Here is a 13,604-nt window from a genome sequence, read left to right as displayed (position 1 = left end):
TTGCTAGAAAATACAAAAAGTTGCAAGCTGGCGCAAGAAACAAGGTAGATGCATCGGTGAATTGCTGCACTAAAAATAATTTAAAATGTAAAAATTTGTACACAAGGCGGAAAAATTAAATTTGTTTTGATGTACAAAGTTGATTTTAATCAGCCAAGACTAATATTTATGATGTCTAAACGATAAAATAATTCGTTTATTTATTTTAGATGAGCAAACTGCGATAAAATAATTCTTTATTTGCTCTTTAGTTAGCATTAGTAGCATAATGTGCTAACATTTTCAGTACTAAACAATACATTTGTAATTTGACGTATGTTTTTTGAGACGAATTCAATTTACAAAAAATTCTTTTGAGGTTTCACATTCGTTCAGATGAGCTGATGCATCTACCTTGGTAATTGTGCTATGAACAAAAATCAACTGATTGCCATTTAAATCCTCCAAAATGCAATAAGATTTGTACTGGATTTATTAAATCCAGTCGAGGATTTATGGCTAGTCTAAATGAGCTATTAAGGAATTCCACTACACGGTTGTATTTCATCATATGTTATCATTCTCCATTACTCTACTCAAATACAACACTGCAAGTGGCATCACTTCTTTTCACCAACATGCAATAAGATTTGTACTGGATTTATTAAATCCAGTCGAGGATTTATGGCTAGTCTAAATGAGCTATTAAGGAATTCCACTACACGGTTGTATTTCATCATATGTTATCATTCTCCATTACTCTACTCAAATACAACACTGCAAGTGGCATCACTTCTTTTCACCAACATCTACTCGCCGTTTCCGCGCCTCATATTTAAAACAGTGTCTTGTTCAGTCGGTCGTGTGAAGATATGTGTTGTTTGCTTTCGTTTCATTTTTTAATTGAAGTAAATCGGCAAAGACCACGCAACATATTTTGTTAAACAAATCTAAATGCAATAAGATTTGTACTGGATTTATTAAATCCAGTCGAGGATTTATGGCTAGTCTAAATGAGCTATTAAGGAATTCCACTACACGGTTGTATTTCATCATATGTTATCATTCTCCATTACTCTACTCAAATACAACACTGCAAGTGGCATCACTTCTTTTCACCAACATCCATGGCACAATCATACAGGTATATGCATCAGCCCAGCTGATGTACTGTGAGCTGTCAAAAAAGTTGTTGTAATTGAAAACACAAAATTAAAAAACAAAAATTTAAAAGAAAAATTGTGAATTTTGGTCGGATTTTTGTAATAATGTGTTTATTAATAACTACCTAATAAAATTTTGTTGAAAAAATTGTGTGAATCGCTTTATTTTTGGAAAACATTTTTGACATTTCACAGTACTGAACTCGTTTTTGTTGTAGTTGTCGGCTGATGCATCTACCTGTTAATTGTACCATGCCAACATCTACTCGCCGTTTCCGCGCCTCATATTTAAAACAGTGTCTTGTTCAGTCGGTCGTGTGAAGATATGTGTTGTTTGCTTTAGTTTCATTTTTTAATTGAAGTAAATCGGCAAAGACCACGCAACATATTTTGTTAAACAACAGGTTATTATCGATCTTTTTCCGCAATATTAGTATACATTTCAATAAATGCTAATAGAAAAATAACACATTTTGTACCAAATTATTATAACAAGGCGCCAAGGAAAAACGGACGGGGACTTAAGACTTTCATCTATGGACAAGTGCAAATCCAGGGAACGGAAGCAAAAGTTTATTTCAAATTGGCCTAAGTTGAATGTTTTCATTAAGCTCCGATCGGGACCAACTTTTTTTCACAGGTAGGTCTCGTCGCTCTGATCACAAATATATATAACATACAGTTAGGCAAGAAATGTATTGCAAAAACCAAAATTGTAGATAATTTCATATTAATTGTTCGTTTATGGCAACAAATTATGTAAAAACTATACGGTTTTTTGTGCAAATCTCTTGCTATAGGTCCTTACAACAATATTCCGTCAAATATGCAAAGGTTATTTGCGATTTATAAAAAATACGCTCAAAAATAAGAATAACCTACTACTTGGGGGTGACAATAAAAGTATTGCAAAAATTACCAAATCGATGGTTTCTTCGAGAATTACCAAAGGTGTGTTCCTTAATGAGTTGTCTATCCAATTTGGACACTCATTGGAGCATTAATGAGCTTAGTTAAACCAAAAATTAAGGCTCGGTATGCTCCACTCTAAGGATACTGGTTCCCCGATTTTTAGTAAATCTTGATCCTACGTTGGAGGATGTTTTTGGAGTTTTTTGTTAAATTGGACCCAAACATTTTATGAGGGTTGATATCAGGATGTTGACCCGATGTATTGAAGAGTTTTGTGTTCTTATATTACATCGGCAATTTAAACAAATAAGATTAACATGTCATTATCTGGTCTTTGGAATGGTGGTAGTTGACTTTGTTTGAGCTTTCGGTATCGATTTTTCTGACTTTCAGACTAATGACTATTAAATATTTCTTAATGATATCAGTGGGGATGTCTTCCCAATCATTATTATATCCGTGAACCCAATTTCGCATACTATTTTCCATGGTAAAGAATAGAGTACCTAAATATTCGGTATTCCAGCTTCTCCAGTAGCGGTTTAATTTCCATATTTGATGGGTTTTATTGGATTTGGCGCAATTTTTTGGATTTATTATGATAGCAGAGGATAATATCTATCCACTTAGTAAAAATTAAATCATATCAATACCATTGAGAGACGAAATAGTTCTCTGTCGTAGGTCGTTCCAAAATACTACATTGGTGTCAATTTTTTCCATATACTTTCCAGAGGTATTTCGATGTTCTCCATTATCCTACAATACATATTGAGTCAAATATTCATTATATGCCTACTTGCCTGTGGCCTATTCGTCATTGTTTATTGTTAATATGGCCCCATGCGTTTTTTACCTGTCTGAAGACCCTCCATGATGGCATTTTTTATCACTGAACTTTATTACATTCAATACTGTTAATGTATTATTAGCCGCAAAAGTCATAAAAATGCATAATGACCGCAAAATTTGCAAACATTTTATAGTTTTATAGTACTGATTTTCCCGTTGCAATACTTTTATTGTCACCCCCAAGTAGTAGTTAATTCTTATTTTTGGCCGTATTTGTTATAAATCGCAAATAACCTTTGCATATGTTGACGGAATATTGTTGGAAGGACCTATAGCAAGAGATTTGCACAAAAAACCGTATAGTTTTTACATAATTTGTTGCCATAAACGAACAATTAATATGAAATTTTCTACAATTTTGGCTTTTGCAATACATTTCTTGCCTAACTGTATATTACGGAAGTCCATACTTCCAGAGTTATGGGCCTTTGAAGTTCCGAAAATTCCCTTGTTAAAGGCCGACTATTTAGACAAACATTTAGGGTAAGTGCACCAGTAGTCGGCACTTTAAGGATTCTCGTAACTTTAGCCGTATGTCATTCCGAGTGTAAATGTCCAATCAAATTGAATTTAAGTTGTTATGATTCGTTATTTTGTGTAGTTTTAGATTATATAAACAATTTTTTTGATTATTCCTGTTCAACATGCAAAAATTACAATTTTAGTGAAATACTGTTTTTTCACCAGTAGTCGGCACCATTACCCAATAGTCGGCATGATATGATCCAGTAGTCGGCATGTTATATTTAAATAAAGAAAACGTGCATACTTTATATTTTTTCTTAAATATTTTAAAGAACAATAGCTTAAGCATTAGTTATTTATACATTTCTACTTTATTATATTCATTTCTATTGATTTTACTTCAAAAAATAAGGAAATTTAAAGATATTGTTTAAATAAATTAGTTCGTACCAATAGTCGGCATCTATTACCCAGTTGTCGGCACCCCACAACGTACGTACTTCAAATCATGGCTAATATTGCTTAAAATCGCTAAAGTTCCTTTCAAATTGAAACAATTTTTTATTAATTTGCCTTTAAAGTATTTGTTTAGTATTTTTTTATAATTTTTAGCTAAAAGTAATCGATAAAAACCAATGTTTATAACCCCATGCCGACTTTAGGCAAATTTTATATTTTTTTGTCCCTAAAGTCGGCATCAGCAAAAATTGCACAATTATAAATATTTTTACAAATTTCTTTTTCTAAAGTGTTCTTTTAACTGTTCTCTACCTATACAACAAAAATGTTGTGGAGAATTTCTTCATTTTGATATAATTACAGAGCTTATAAGGTTAACATCTCCACTATTTTTTTCTTAAGAAACATGCATTTTCGGTTGTGGTGAAAACCCTTCACTGACAAAAACTTAAATTTCGATATAAAAATTGGTCCTAGCTCAATGAAACTTTATATAAAGTTAGCTGACAATATTGTTAAAGCATTTTTAAGATTATTTTCCTATTTTGTTTTTTTAATTTTCAGTTATTTGAGTTCAAATTCAAAAGGTGCCGACTACTGGTACATGCCGACATTAGGTGCACTTACCCTATGATTTTAAAGGAAATGTTGTTTGTTCCCTTTCCCTAGATTTGCACCTGTCCATAGGTGAAAGTTTTAAATCCCCGGCCGAAGGCCGGCTATTTGGAGAAAATGTATGATTTTAAAGAAAATTTGTTGTCGTTCCCGAAATTTGCACCTATCCATAGAAAAAGTCTTAAATCCTCGGCCGAAGGCCGTCTATTTACAATAAAATATTTAAATATGGTAATATATTCCTTAAGCTTTACAATAGTATCCATATTATCATTTTCCGTTCAAAAATAGCGAAGTTACATACAAAGGAATTTCCGGAACTTCAGAGGCCCATATCTCGGGAAATATGGACTTCCGCAATAAATGTTATATATATATATATTTGTGATCAGAGTGACGAGACCTACCTGTGAAAAAAATTTGGTCCCGATCGGAGCTTAATGAAAACATTCGACTTAGGCCAATTTGAAATAAACTTTTGCTTCCGTTCCCTAGATTTGCACTTGTCCATAGGTGAAAGTTTTAAGTCCCCGGCCGTTGGTCCCAATAAGAGCTTAATGAAAACATTCAACTGCTCCTTCAAATTATTAATTTGTGTTCAGGACGAGACCTTCCTGTGGTAAACATTTCAAAAAAAATCGTGTGTGCGAGTGTATTCCCATCTTGTTCCAACAATTTTCTATTTTCTTAAAATTAACAAAAAGTTGAACAACTTTTATTTGCACTGTCAACTAAAAAGTTGGGCTTAAATGTCGTTTAGGGGCACCTCTCGGATCGTGCTGAAATGTTTACAGTAGATAGGCCTTGGCATCCTGAATACAACGATATATAATTTTCCGGGGGGAAGTCCATCCTTCCCGAGATATGGGTCTTGACATTTTACAATTATAACGTGGGCAATATGGGCATTGTCCATAGGAGAAAGTCTTAAATCCCCGGCCGAAGGGCGGCTACTTAAGAACACTTTCAATTTAAAAGAGAGTTTTGATATCGTAGCCCACTTTTGTCCCTGTCCATAGGAGAAAGTCTTAAATCCCCGGCCGAAGACCGGCTACTAAAGAACACTTTTAATTTAAAGAGAGTTTTGATCGCGTAGCACACTTTTGTCCCTGTCCATAGGAGAAAGTCTTAAATCCCTGGCCGAAGGCCGGCTACTTAAGAACACTTTCAATTTAAAAGAGTTTTGATCGTGTAGACCAATAATAACTAGACATCGGATTTTGCATATTTGCATATTTTTTAATATTAAAGATACGAAGATTCTGATTGGACCAAAATTCGTTTCAAAGAAATCTAAATTCAATGGCAGGGTCATATTTCGCATTTATTTTGCATATTTGCATATTTTGCATATGCACAAAATATGCAAAAAATATGCAAAATATGCAAAATATGCAAAAAATATGCAAAATATGCAAAAAATATGCAAAATATGCAAAAAATATGCAGAATATGCAAAAAATATGCAAAATATGCAAACAGATTTTGGCCGAAAATCTTCATAAAAGTCGTAAAATTTTCATTTAAAGTTGGAAAAACCATCAAAAAATACATAACAGTGTTCTAAACTAAGACTGTTAGCCGTATAACGTCGATTTTTTCAGCAGATTAATTTGTTATTGAGACCATTTACGACAGTGTGGTGTAGGGTATAAAAATATGGTATCGTATTACCATTTTTTTTATTATTATTAAACTATGTAAAAATATAAAATTTGATAAAATATCAAACGTTTTATGTAAAATTCAATATTTTCTATGTCTTAATTTGTAGCATTGGGCTGGTTTTAACTCAAAGGACCAAATCGATCTCGGATTTTTTTAGCCGGGGAGCCGTCTAAACCTTTTAGTGTTGTTAGATTTTAAGGTTGCCAAAGTTTTAGCCAAGTGGAATATGTTAGCACGTGCTACTGGGGCCTCGAAGTTATGAAAATCTAGAATTTTTGCAATTTGGCGACTTCGACGACCGATATATGTGGAACGGTTAAAGCTATTTGCCCGTATTATGCATTCAATTGAAGGCCATTCTGTTCTTAAAATTTCTCGCTGAACAACAAAGTACGTAAGTGTTACTGAATTTGAGATAATAAAGTCAATGTCCCGAAAAAGGCCTTAGGGCAAAAATGGAGTATATTAAAAAAAAACTTTTTTCTCCTATAGTATCAATATTTGGAAATGAAAAACGAATATATTTTACTTTATTTGAAAATGTTGCCTATTAGGGCGAAGATCTATTTTAGTTTTAATTAATTTCTCGTTGGAGTCGAGCTTAATGACCGATTATGTTTGCAAGTGAAAAAGGAAAGCCGAAGATTCGAACCCACACAACCACCATTATGTCACATGTTTTGCCTTTTGTAGAGACTCATCAGACATATCGGCCGTGGAATGGCTTCGCTATCCATCAAACATTTCCTTTTTCAACTGTAATTTTATTTTTACAAAGATGGACATTTGTACATTCATTGTATTGCTTCAATGATAAGCTCTTACATTTTGTTCATACATATTTAAATTTACATAAGGGACTGACATAATGTGTTTTTGGAGCCATCTGGGTACAGATGACAACTTCTTGATGAACTCAACTGCTTGCTATGTCGCTCACAGTTTTCAAGTTGTTTACCATCCTTTACCCCTCCTGGTAATGGATGTTCAGTGCTCAAGATGCAGGATCTTTTTCAAGAAATTCGGAGTTAAAGTTTAATCTCTTGAACAACAATAAGGCCTTACTGCCTGGTAAACCTTTTTCTAGGAATTTGGCATTTGATTTTTGTAAGTTTGGATCGAATATTTCCGGAGAAATTTCGATCTTTGTTTGTAAAGATTTTTGTCGTCTTTTGAATCTTTACGGTGTTTTGCACTATCAGATCAAGCAATGCCAGGCCTATAAGTTCAGAACTAAGGTACCACATATGATTTATCATTTTATTATTTCCTTTATCTGATATTTGTCTGTGAATGCCTTCCGTAGTAAGTAAATCTTCAATGCGGTTTAAGTCTTGTTTTGGACCTAAAGAATATTTCTGAATATATTTCTTTTCAACCTATTGAGAATGTTTATTGGGTAAACATCCTATATTATATCTATATAAACATTATCTTGTTCATTATACGTTTTGTAAAATCAATAACCCAAACTCTCACTTATAACACTCAGTTGCTGTCGTGTGGGATACCAAATAAATAAATAAAATAGAAAAAACATTCTGGGGGCGTTAAACCAGTCTCGAACGATTTAAACGCAAGATGCTTTTACGGCCTCTTATTCTTGGAAAGTGAGCTGTAGTTTTAAAACACTCTCGCCTACTTCGAGCTTGGATTTGTCAATCGCAGGCTATTCTTATAGAAATAGTTTGAATATGTTTGGTTGATGTCCGGATGTGCTTCCAAACTTGCAGTCAAAAATTCCTCTCAACAATTTTTCTAACAAGTTTGTACAGTGGTACAGAAGCTCTCGACCTAATATCTGCCCATTATTCTAGGCATCTGTACACTGCTAGTTCTTGTTTCTCCCATGAGCTACTGTCAGTTTCAGGAACGCCTAGGAGTTGTTCTTTACCTCCATGTGATTCCAGAATAGCAGCCCGTTTTTGCTTCTCTGTTTTGAGAACATCTGCTAATAGTTTTCCATGCCAGTGCACACAAATAGCCTCGTTCCTTAAAGCTGTTGCGTGTATTTTTCACGGTTTATGCTCCGCTGTTTACGGATAAAGCTTCTAGAGATCTTATATTTGTAGGGATCCGCTCCGATAGCTCCTACTGTAGCCAAAATGATACTAGTAACGTTCCTATACACCTTACAGGGGTCAAGCACCAATGACAATTTCATAGTTACGATTTTCTTGAAGCCACGCTTGATTGTTTTCGGGACAGATGGTTCTTCAGATTCTACGATACATTTATCATCATTTATCATCAAAACAAGTAAGAAAGTATCAGTCGGCTTTGCCGACAGAGATATACCCTCAGCCTGTGTATATTGAAAAAATTTTCCCAAAATACGTTTAAAAATGTTGGGCGTTTGAAACGACAAAAATGTTGATTAGGATTAAAGATCAAAAGTTTTGCGGAGGAGATACTAAAAGGAATGGATCGACATTGACCGTTATGGAAGTGGATCTCCAGCCACAACATATGGTGCCATAGCGGATTTTTACATTCTTCGGGCTGTTTGCTCAAGAAGTATGGACTTGCCCCTAAAAAAACTTTTATCATCGTAATTGAGGCAGCGAATGCAAGTTGCTTCAACAAAAATCAAAGTGATTCGATATCAGGTCTTAAAGTGAACTTATCCGAAATTTTGTGTGGGAGTTACCGGATGGAGTGGACAAATATAGTCAATATTTGAACCTGATCTATATCTATTAGATATATTAGGAAGTGTAAAGTATGGACCAATTCGGCCACTCCCTTCAAGAGTTACCGTATGATCAAAATTTCTGAATATTTTTGAACTTTCGTGGGGGAGGTACCTGAAGGAGTGGACCGATATGGCTTATCTTCAAACTTAAACTATGTTTGAACAAAATATTACTAAGGCCAAATTTTGGACCGAATCGGCAGATCCGTTCTAGAGTTATCTTGCGCTCCAACCAACACACGTGGTGTCATAGGGATTTTTTGCAACTTTCAGGCTATTTTCTCAGGAAGTATGGACTTGCCCCTAATGAAACTTGTACCGCCATATAGGGGGCCGTGAATACAAGTTGCTTAAACAAAAATCAAAACAATTCGAGAGATGGCCCTAAACTGAACTTTTCCGAAATTTTGTGTGGGAGGTACCAGAAGGAGTAGACTGATTGAGTCCATATTGAAACCTTATCTAAGTCTGGTACAAGTTTCACGATGTGCGAAGTATGGACCAAATCGGTTACTCCCTTTAAAAGTTATCGTGCGTACAATTTTTCGGAACATTTTCGAACTTTTGTGTGGGATGTACCGGAAGGAGTGGACCGATATAGCCCATCTTCGAACTTAAACTAAGTTTGGGCAAAATATTACGAAAGCCAAAATTTGAACCGAATCTGTTCATCCCTTCGAGAGTTATCGTGCGCTCCAGCCAGCCAGACAGGCAGACAGACAGACAGACGGACGGACATGGCTCAATCGACTCCAAATTGTCTGAAACACATTTCGTCCAAACATACTTGGGGTCTAAAACCATTATTTCGATGAGGCACATTTTGCCCGTATGAAAGTGTATATACCCTTCATAGCCTAAAGGCTGAGGGTATAAAAATGTATTGAAATATGAAAGCATTGACACCCAAATTTCAGAAAAAGGAAATAACAACATGATTAATAATCTGTGGTATCTTAGTCCTGAACTTGCTGACCTGGCATTGGTTGATCCAACGGTGCAAAACGCCGTAAAGAGCCAAAAGGCGACAAAAATCTTAACAAAGCAAAGATTCCAATTTCTTCAGAAATATTCGATCCAAACTTCCAAAGGAGCAACTGCTGAAATTCCTAGAAAAAGGTCTGGCATAATTCTTGTTGTTCAAGAGATTTAACATTAACTCGGAATTTCGAGGAGGCGCAAAGGATGGTAAACAACTTGAAAGTTGCGAACTACATAGTAGAGCGTTCTTCAAGTAGTCAGCTGTACCCAGATAGCTCCAAAACCACATGATGTCTGACTCTTGAATAAATTTAAATTAGAACAAAATGTAAAATGCATTTTTTCGGGACATTGGCTTTATTATCTCGAATGCAGTAATACTTACATACTTTGTTGTTTAGCAAGAAATGTTAAGAACCGAATGACCTTTAGTTTAATGCTTAATATGGACAAAAAGCTTAAACCATTCCAGAGAAATGGGTCCCCGAAGTCGCTAAATAGCCAAAAAAATCGAGATTTTCATAACTTCGAGGCCCCAGTGGCACGTGTTAACATATTCCAATTGTGTTCAAACGTGGATAGTCTTAAAATCTGACCAAACTAAAAACTTTATGCGGGTGCCGCCTTAAAAAATCCGACATCGATTTGTTCCCTTTGAACAATAACCAGCCCAGTGCTACAAATTATGACAAAGAAAATATTGAATTTTACATAGAACGTTTGATATTTGATCAAATATTTTATTTTTACATTGTTAAATAATAAAAAAAATTGTATTACGATACTATATTTTTATACCCTACACCACACTGTCGTAAATAGTCTCAATAACATAATAATCTGCTGAAAAAATCGACGTTAAACGGTCAATAGTCTTAGTTTAGAACACTGTTATGTATTTTTGATGGTTTTTTCAACTTTAAATGACAATTTTACGACTTTTATGACGATTTTCGGCCAAAATCTGTTTGCATATTTTTTGCATATTCTGCATATTTTTTGCATATTTTGCATATTTTTTGCATATTTTGCATATTTTTTGCATATTTTGCATATTTTTTGCATATTTTGCATATTTTTTGGCATTTTTTTTGCATATTTTTTGCATATATTTTGCATATTTTTTGCATATTTTTTGCATGTTTTTGATATGACCCCAAATATCGAAAAATTGACCTTTAAAACGCCTAGATCCAAAATTTGAGTCCAATCGGATGAGAAATAAAAAACATGCAAAAATCCGATGTCTAATAATAACTTAATAAATTATTAGTAGAAAATCTATTACTATTATTAATTAATTAAAACGAGTCCCATATTGCATAGGTTTTAAAAATAATGACGATAAAAGTAAAGGTGTTACAAGTACGAAATTTCCGAAATGTCAATACCCATATCTCGGGAAGTATGGACTTCCTCCCGAAATCAGTTGGAATCAGGGTCCCAAGCGCTACCTATGGTAAAAATTTCGGACCGATCCGAGAGGTGCCCCTAAATGACACTTATTCCAAAAGTTACAAAATTCAAAACATTTCAGTTTGTCACGATAGTTTTCTAAAAGTTGGTTCTAATATTTCGTATGCCCACTCTTGTGCATCAAAAACAGCTTGTAAACGTCTCTCAATTTAATTTAAGTTTCGGTATGTCATATTCTAATGCTATTTTTTCCGTTCTTCTTTAATGCATTTTATTTAGTCAATCCTGTTAGTGGGCGACCTATTCCATAACATAACTGACAGTTTTCCGGACTTTACGGTATGTATTAAATTTTGTTTTCCATGGCTGGAAGGGTTTTCGCAACACTTTTTAGTCTCATCAGAAAATATAAAGTCATCCCAATACTAAAAATGGCGTGAAAAGTTGTCTGTAACATGGTTTTACCTAGTCACTCGTGATGAAGGCTTGTTATTATGTAGCACCTTTCTGACTTGTCCATGTCGCACACTTACTCCAAAATCTGTCAATTTGTGGGGTTACTATTTTGGGCCTACCATGTAATGTCTTTAGTTTGAGCCTGCCTTCTCTCTCGATGTGGTACCTATATGATGTTGTATACAGTTCTCAGCTTATGAGAGATAGTTTTAGCGATTTCTCTGGCGGATTAGAATAGATCAAATGTAGCATATTTTCCGATTACCTGACGTTCTCTTTTTCTGAATATACCGTCTATGTCACACACAACAATTAATTAATAGGTAAAAAAAAATTACAATTTAAAAGAAAATCTTGATCCCGTGCCCGAGATTTGCATGTGTCCATAGGGGAAAGTCTTAAATTCCCGACCGAAGGGCGGATAATTAGAAAAAACTTACATTTAAAAAATATTTTTCCGAGAGCGGTAGCTAAAGGAAAGGGATAATAGATTTCGTGAAACAAATAAAACCAAAACCAATTTCATGGAAATTCGCATTGAGCCCCCATACGAATTACTATGGAAACAAAGATCTAGCGGCACGGGTTAAGGTTAACCGATCGTCATAAAGCTTCATATATAAGGTTTTTGGATCAAATGGCTTTTATAAAAGAAAAATCATTTTTGGGCTGACCTTATGTACCTATCTCAGCAATAATGAAATACTAGTCCCTAAGTCCCACTCTACTTTTTAATACATAATGCGGGGCATACACTATACTGCCAAACTGCACTGCCAAATGAACCCTTGTGTACGTGTGTGATTGAATAGTGTGTGGCATTCCTTCAATCCATATTCCAAAAACGATGAATTTTCCTCCAAACTCGATTTTGGGTTGAAGTTTTCCAATTTTTTTAATTTCCTCACAAATAATATTTGTTGTTTTCAAAAATTATTTGTTGGTTACTTGGAAAATAAACAAAATTCATCGGATTGAAAGGGGTTCATTTACAAAATCAAAACTATTTTGATTTCAATCCTGCCAAAACTACTCCCAAATACATTGACAAAAACATCATAATTTACTAATACTATTAAGGCTAAAGAGGGTTCCCAGTTGTTCGGGTAACTAGGGAATAACTAGCATTATTGCTGGCTACTGGTAAACACCCCTAGTTACCACCCAATCTACTCTCAATGTTATAGCCTGGTGAATTTAACATGGGGATGTCATAGGAAGGGGTCTATTGTCTCCTCACTGCATTACCAGTAACCACCCAATTCGATAGTCGTGTGAAGGCAATTGTCTCTTCATTGCATTACCAGTAACCAGTCAATTCCATAGTCTTCGGAAAGCCACTTGTCCCTTCATTGCATTACCAGTAACCAGTTAATTCGGTAGTCAGAAATTATAGACAAAATCAAAAGTAAGTTGTAATCAGTATACCGGCTTAAACAATATAAGTATAACAGTTAATCTGTATATATTGTATATGCGCTAACCACGCTTTATTTAATTACATGATGTGTATATACATACATATATTACAAAGGAAAATTTAATGTTCATCTTTAAGTTCCTTGATATTGAATCTTGTGTGTGAATCCTTGATACTGGAGCTAATGTTTATTTGGTCCTCGGAATTAGAGTTGTACAATCTAGTTCATTTGAAAGATCTAGTTTAATAGCTCAGCTTTTTTAACTGAACTAGTTCAGTAATCTAGTTCATAGTTCACTATCCAGTTCAATCATTCGGATCAGAATCGTTCTCGAGCTCTTAATCGTTCTCTTGATGAAAACACTTATATACATACATCAAATAGGAACAAACATTAGAATAGTATAATTAAACTACAAAAATATTACATTTAGATACTTTTATTCCATTCATAAAGATTTAGTTTAGAAAAAAACATCCTTCGAAAAAAAATGTAATTACAATTTCATTTAAGTGGCTGGCA

General features: G+C 34.3%; 1 protein-coding gene across 2 annotated transcripts in view; it reads left to right on the top strand.

Moving 5' to 3' along the window:
• Positions 1-1,431: 1,431 nt before the first annotated feature.
• The window catches only part of Mcad (Medium-chain acyl-CoA dehydrogenase), a 34,415-nt gene continuing 22,242 nt past the window's right edge, over positions 1,432-13,604 (top strand). The window contains exons 1-2 of one of the 2 annotated variants that reach the window (XM_073984195.1): positions 1,432-1,546; positions 11,485-11,544. The gene's annotated coding sequence lies outside the window, so the exon portion shown is untranslated. The remainder of the gene's footprint in view (positions 1,547-11,484; positions 11,545-13,604) is intronic. The other variant, XM_073984196.1, reaches the window with a different exon arrangement.

Source organism: Musca autumnalis, unplaced genomic scaffold (assembly GCF_047663935.1).
Source record: "Musca autumnalis isolate F117 unplaced genomic scaffold, ASM4766393v1 scaffold_4, whole genome shotgun sequence".
NCBI classification, from domain to species: Eukaryota; Metazoa; Arthropoda; class Insecta; order Diptera; family Muscidae; genus Musca; species Musca autumnalis.
The sequence above is the reverse complement of the archived record's forward strand: the minus strand, read 5'-3'. Positions and strand labels throughout refer to the sequence as shown.